Here is a 7669-nt window from a genome sequence, read left to right on the forward strand (position 1 = left end):
CCTAGATTGGAAGTCAAGAAAGCTGAAATCCCCTCTTGTGGTTTCTCTCTCTGATTGGATTCTCTCTCAGAACTTCCATTTAAGAAGGCATTGAGGCCAGCCTTACCATGCCCCAGCTCTTCATCCTGAAGCCCCATTCCAGCTGTGGAATTCCTACACTGAAAGTACTCTCCGGCCACTCATGTCTCATTCCTCTGTGGGTTGCACTCAGGACCCCTTCTACTCCCCATGCCTCTTCCTTGTGTATCCCTCTCCATTTCCCTTTCAGCTTCCCTTTATGTGTGGTCTCCCCAATTGGAATGAAAGGCCCTTGAGGTCAAAAGACACTCTTTCTATCTGTATCCCCAGCTCTTTCACCTAGGATTATTGGTACAATGCTTGAATGATTAGGTCCTGGCTCCTGCACTATCTATGAGATACTGGTCAAGACATGTGCCTTCTCTGGGCCCCTTTTTCATCTGTAAAAAGTGGAGAAGTGGAGTGGGATGAGGTGGTCATTAAAGCCTTTTCCTGGTATGTGATCCTACAAAATGATTGGCTTCAATGTACCAGTCAGTCTCAAATCATTACCTAGCTGACCACCACCCCACTGCCACCAGGCCATTTTCCTAAGGCTCCAGCCAATCACTTGCACAGTCAGCACCACCCCCCTTACCCTGAAACAGTCATAAGCCTCCAGGGAAATCAAAGGTAGCTTCTCCTCATGAAAATCTGAGACTCACCAATCAAGACATTTTGCTGATTTTCATGAACTCCCTTTTTCAGAATCTTCTCTGACTTCTGTGAGCTCAGCCACAGAAAGTTTAAAAAAAATTATCATGTCACTCCTTCAAAGTTGTTTGTTTGGTTTTTTTTAAGCTTGACTGCTTAATCATAAGGAAGGTGATCTATCTAGCACAGAGTAGTCCATTGTGAGGGAAAACCCACAGCCTGCTGCGGCAACCCATTCTACCTTTGAATAGCTCTAATTTTTAAAGATCTAATATTTATCAAGGTAAGCCTTCCTCTCTGCAGCTTCCACTCATTGTTCCTAGTTTTGCCCTTTGGCAGCCAAGCAGAAGTCTTGTCCCTCCTCCAGTCCTAGCCTTTCCCACACTTGAAGACAGCCTTCATTCCCTCCTCCCCAAAAAATCTTCTCTTCTCCAGACTAAACATTCCCAGTTCTTTCAAGTGGTGCCAACGTGGCACTCAGACATAAGTAAGAAATAGTCTAAGAGTTGTGAGAATGAGTCGCCCACCAGATTGGAGGAGGTGTTGAAGAGTGGGATCAGACAAATATCTTCCTGGAGTGTGTTTGGTAGCCGTCCTAAATGATCTTTTGGTGTCTGGTCCATCTTTATAAAGGCTACCCTCATTTTATGTATGAAAAAATTAAATCACAGAGGAACTTAACTGAATTACTCATAGTCAGACACCAAATGAGGGTGGGAAGATCAATCTCTTTCACAGGGATATGGTGAAGATTAATGAAACTACATAAGCATCATGAGCTCCCCCAGGGAGAAGTGAAGTGTAATTGAAAATTCACTGTGATGTGATTGCCAGCAGGAAGGACACAGATTCTGAAAGCTGAACTCCAGTCTAAGCCAAACCAATGTCTCTTCATGCCATGAAGTGATCTGCACTTATGAAATGCTATTTAACGATCAATCAGACAACTATTATTTAGTGAGCAACCACTAGATGCTTAGAACTAATGATAATGATGATGATTGAGCTGGTATTATATTCTTTGCTTTCTCATAATCAACTAGTTTTTCAAGTTTAGGATTTAATCCATCATCTTTAATGAGTGCCCTTTGGCAAAGAGCATCATGTCTGTAATTGGATACAAAAACAAGAATTTGGAAGTCTAAACCGATGGCATAATTTATTCAGATAATCAGAGCATATCAGAAATATTCTCATCTTCCTTTTTAGAAAATTTTCTATGTAGCTTTCCAAAATTCCAAACCCTTTCTCCACATGCTTTCTTAGTCTGGGTCAGAATCCTTTACCAGATGAAGACCTTCTAGGTGTCAATTCTGAAAAACAAGTGACCAAAGAGCCCACAGAGGTTATAGCAAAAAGCTTTCCACTAACTATTAACTCTGAAAAATAAATAAATAAATGAATGAATGAATGAAATGAAATACCAAAATATCAAAAAATATCTTTTCTATTTCATTGGACGAGAGAAACTAGAAACATGGCCAGGGGCCTGGTTGAAGAACAAGGAGCAAAGCTAAGCTTGATATATATAGAGGTAGATGTAACAGCAGCAGCAAGAAGTAACGGCAACCATGTGGCAAGTCTGCCTGCTGACCAAAAAAATCCATTCCCAGCAGGGCTTCATGACTAGAATGTGGTTCCTGCAGCTGCTTGCCTATGCTCAGGGACCACAGCCCATTCTGTGATTAAGCTGCATCAGAGTTCATCCAGGAGGTGAGCACAAAGGACTGTTGTTATGTCAAGCTCAGGACACAGCTTGGTTGCTGGGCCTTAGCTCTGGAAAACAAAGTGTCTCCTAATAATAAGAAAAAAGGAGTGAAAAAAGAAGAGTGATCTTGGCATGGGGGTCCTGACATAGAGGATCAAAAAAAAAGCCAAACTTATGTTGTACTCACTCTCCTCTTCACAGCTCTAAGGGAGTCTTAAAAGAAAGAGAACTTAGTAAGCAGTTGTCCTCCTTATTTCCTCTTTCAATGTCATCCTCTTCTATCCCCAATCAGTGAATTTAAATTTTTACATGTCACTACTATGATCATCTGATCCTTTTGGAAATCCTCAGTGACAAAAGGTAGAAAACCCTACACTAAGATATAAAGATTGGGAAGGAAAGTTGCCACAAGATAGTGCTACATATATAGTAGATTATAAACTCCTTGGGTTGGTCAGTCAAACATTCATTAAACCCTACTATGTGCTGAGCACTGCTAATTGCTGGATACAAAGAAAAGCAAAAGACAGTCTCTGCTCTCAAGGAGTTCTCAGTTCAATGGAGGAAACAACTTGTTTATACAAACAAGACATATACAGGATAAACTGGAGATAATAAAGAGAAGGGACTAGAATTGAGAAGCATCAGGAAAAGTTTCTTGTAGAAGGTCAGATTTTAGCTGGGACTTCAAGGAAACCAAGGAAACCAGGAGGCAAAGGTAAGGAATATTCTAGGTATGGGAGACAACCAGTGAAAATGCTTGGAGTTTGGATGTGGAGTCTCTTGTTAGAGAAACACCAAGGACACTGAGACTGGCTTGTAGAGTATAGAGGGGATGCGGGAGCATATAAGAAGACTGAGTGAGAAAGATAATTTGTGAAGACTTCACAGGGTAAGAATATAGGGGCTACTCTATTCTCATATTTCTGGAATGGGGAATGTCTGAGGGAATAGGAGAGGCTTGGAATTTAACCTTGTAGTTGTAATACTGGAAAAATCAGTTACTGTTAGGAACCCCTGAGAAACCCCCTAGCTACTGACAAGCACCCCCAGAAAGAATGGACTCAGATTTCTTCGGCATTTAGCAGAAATCCCTGGGACCCCGTGACTCCTCCAAGGAATGTCAATAGATAGGACCATCCCACTGAAGGATAACCTGGCAGACCCTTTCTGTCTAGTAGATATACCTGGGGCTCCATGACTCCACCAAGGAATGGCAATGAGATTATCCCACTTTTGATCAGCCAGGACCTTTTGTTCCTGTTCACCCACCCTGTGACCTGGCCTGTAGGTTCCAGAAGATAATTAACCTCTGTACCCCGTATTTCCTATATAACCCACACCTTCACCTCAAAACAGGGCCATTGATTTGGGTAGCACCCCGATGGCCACCGGCTAATAAATTCTCCATTTAAAACTTATACTCTGTGGAGTGTCTCACTCGCTTCTGGTACAACATAGTGACTTAGCTAACTTCTAGAAAGTCAGGGCCTGAAGGTGCCCCTCCCTTCCCTCTCTCTATCTCTCTCTCTCAGTGCTAGCACAAGAATTTTACCAAATAGGGAGATAATGGACTACCTGTGAGCTGCTTGTTCTCTGCTCCAGGAAGGTCCCCCTCTCCTTCCTCATTCCTTCTCTTTAGCCATATCATCACCACATTAGTAGCCAAATAAGAGAAGTATGTATGGATTGGCTCTGTATTTTCGAGCCTAGATTGTCAGTCCTCCTCCCAGCCAATGGTGAGAAGGGATAGAGATGGGCCGGAATCTTTTCATTAAGAGTATAACTAGTGCTACACTTCCCTTTTACTTTGCCTCCCCCACTAGTTTCCTAGTGGAGGGCGATGCCCAAATCTTACAAGGTTTGTAAAATAAATTTGCTTTGCTTCTCCTAAATATGTCTCTTCAATTATTTGATTTTTCCATCCCATACAGCTTGGAGGTCCCACCAAGATCTGAGCTCTCCACATGGACAGGCACTGGACTTCATGCTGGGCCAGGGAGCACTGGAGAGATTCCAACTCACTGAGTGCCTAAGGGCGGGGCTAGTCTCACCAGAGATTCCAAACTCGGAGGAGAGGAACTCCAAGAAGCAAAGTGAAAGGGGGAATTTGATTGAGTGCACTACAGGCCTCGAAGTTTTCAGTCAAGAAAGTTGTATGCATATGACCCAGCAGTAAGTCCTCAGTGTTTTCCCTTGTCTGCCTGACCCCGGGGTGTCACTAATTATTGGGTCACAGACCAGGAATTGAGGTGACTCATTCCAACCAAATTTAAGGGCACTGAGAAGATACCTGGGTGACTGTGCCAAGATGGCATGTCTTGGAACAACCAATCCACCTGACCCCAGAGTGTCAGGGATTGGTAAATCTCAGTGCTTAGGCAACCCTGGTGTGTTGTCCAAAGTAGAAAGGAAAAATGGCCATAGAAAAGAGCTCTTAAAATATTTGACTCGGGTGGGGAGAATGGATTTCTCCTGGTGCTTTGAGGAAAGGCACTAATGGGTTGACCTGGAGGGAGGGGAAAGAGATTTGGAAGCTTGAATAGTAAAAAAAATTCTCTCTCTGGGAGGAGTAAATTGATTTGCATTTCAACACCTTTCACTGCCTCAAGGAAAGGAGGTTTGTAGCTTCAAGGGGAGATGTGGAGCAGGAAATGTATTTTTAATTTAACGCTTGGGATGGGTCTGAATTCGAATTTTAAATTGTTTGTGTGAAATGTCTCTCTAATTAATGTTTTGTCTGTGTTTGAGGAAAGTTTTGTTCTATGTTCAGGTGAAAATTTTTAACTCTAGGAGACTGAAATGGGCTCCTTTGGTATGCAAATTGTTAGATAAGGAATCAGAGCTGAAGTCACCTGCCTCCAGGAAGAGGGCTGGGAGCTCTGAATTAATCTTTGGTTAGATCCTAAAGGTAAAAAAAAGAAAAAAAAATCTGTGTATTTTGTACAAGTGTTTAAACTATAGAAGAGAAGTAAAGGTGTCTGTATGAAAATTGGATGATCACTTTAAGAGGTTCAGTGGTCCGCTTAGAATGTGATTAAAATTGTTGGTCATTTAACTTTTAAGTTTCAAGGTAAAAGCAACTGGAAAAAGAGAAGCTTGGTAAGTATAACACTCTCTTTTCATTTACTTGAAATGCTTGAGGTATTTTGGGTCAAGATTAAGGAAGAAAGATTGAAATTGGAATGCAGAGGGTAAAAGTTTCAGTAAAAAATAGAGAAAGAAAGAGGATAGAAGCTAGAGATAAGGGATTTGGGTGGGGGATTGTAGGATGGCAGCTTGAGACCACATGGCATTGAGTCTATGTGCTGCTCTTAGCTGCCACGTGCTCTTGGCCACCCCCTTCCCCCACCCTCCATATTGGAAGACTGTGGGGAGCTGAAGCTAAAAGACACTTTCAGTAAAATAAGGCTGATTACTAAAACCTTAGTGATCCAAGGCTTTATATAAAATTATACTAGTAGCTAGGGATAGGAATTAAGTTAGCCCCCTGAAAATTAGCATATCTAAAAGGCAGGCTCCTTTGTTCTCAAAGGGGCTGCCAGGCCCAAATGTAATCCACCTAGGGATAATCAGGTGCTCCTTTTCAACTTGGTTGTCAATTGCCTTTAGCAACCGAAAGGAATTTTCCCCTCTGCTTTAATCTGAGGCAGCAGGATGAAGGGGAAACTAAAATTATTTTAGCTTGGTATAAAGAATGAGTTGGGGAGCTGTAAAGCCATGTGCTCCTAAAGACCACTCTGTCCTCATCTTTCTTAGAGAACAAAGGTTTTTTTTTGGAAGAGAAGTGACCGCACACCCCCCCTCAAAATTCTTAGAATCTTTAGGCATTTTGTTAATTGCCAGTATGTATAAGATGAGGTTTGGAGAAAGCAGGGTGCCAAATTCAAATCTGGATGGTTCATAAAAGCAAGTAATGATATGAAATAAAATTTTCTTTTTTCTAAGTTCATTCATGGCCAGGCAAATATTCTTAATACCTGGGCCAGAGGCAACAGTTGGCTAGGAGGAGCTGTACAGTGCTAAATAAATAAAGTGTATTTAAGATATTAATGTATGTTATGTATGTATTTATATATATTAATGTATTAATACAGAAATACCAGAAGTAATAGGATCAATAATCTGAAAATGTAATTGCAGTCATCCTATTTCCAAATTGTATTTTTAGAATTCTCATAGACTATAAAATCTGAGAGACCCTTGTGCGTTCTAATTTTGTCATATATATATGTGTGTGTGTGTATATATATATATATATATATATATATATATACACACACACACACATACATTCATATGTATTGATCTTTTGAAAAGGGTATGATTAAAAAAAAGTGATAGTTTGAAATTCACCTACTTAGCTGGGTAGTTTTTAAATACATAAAAATGTTTAAAGCATTAAATCTATATGGTTCAAACAATACATTTGTACGGTTTAAATGTTAAGAATTGTAAAAAAAAATTATGAATGGGTTAAAGGCTGTTATTGTTCAGTTAAAATTGTTTTGCTATCACTTAATAGCATTTGTAAGATTATTAATTAATACTGTGTGAGAATCTCCAGGTGTAATTGTTATATACAAGAGGTTTTATGAATAGAGAATCTGGAAACTTTGTGATATCCAGAAATTCTGTAATAACAAAGAATTGAGTTGTTATAATACTTTGAAAAATATAGGGGTGTGATTTTCAAGCCTGTATTATCTAAAGATATATTTGTGTGTGTTAAGCTGGAGGTTTATGGACTAATTTGTGATGGCACTTTGGGAATTTGTGAATGAATCCCAATGTTTAAAGGTTATTTTGCTTTAAGGAGGAGAGAGACACATATCATTTTAGAGCTGTCCAAATAATTTTCTTCATGAAAGTTTAGTGACAATCCCTTTTAATATCAGGATCAATTTTAAACTGTTTTAAAACAAGAGAAAATACTTTTGAAAAATGTTTTGTAAAATCATTTGTATATTTTTCAGAAGGCCTGCTGAGTTTCCATTTGTGAGCTAATTGGTTGCAGTTCAAACCTATTGTGAATTTTCAGAGTTTCTGGGTGAGAACCTTATATCTGGGGAATTAAAGCTTATCTAGCGGCTTCTATAGAGGCCTTGGGGAGAGGGTGGTTAAAGATGGATGACAAAATAGGGGAGACCAGGAGTTTTATGATTCAAGATGAAGGGGAAGAGACTCTGGGCCACCTCCAGGTTAGAAAATAATCTAGGAAAGAGGGCCATTTTTAACCCTTAAGGGATT

The sequence above is a fragment of the Trichosurus vulpecula genome, chromosome 2 (genome assembly GCF_011100635.1).
Source record: "Trichosurus vulpecula isolate mTriVul1 chromosome 2, mTriVul1.pri, whole genome shotgun sequence".
NCBI lineage: Eukaryota > Metazoa > Chordata > Mammalia > Diprotodontia > Phalangeridae > Trichosurus > Trichosurus vulpecula.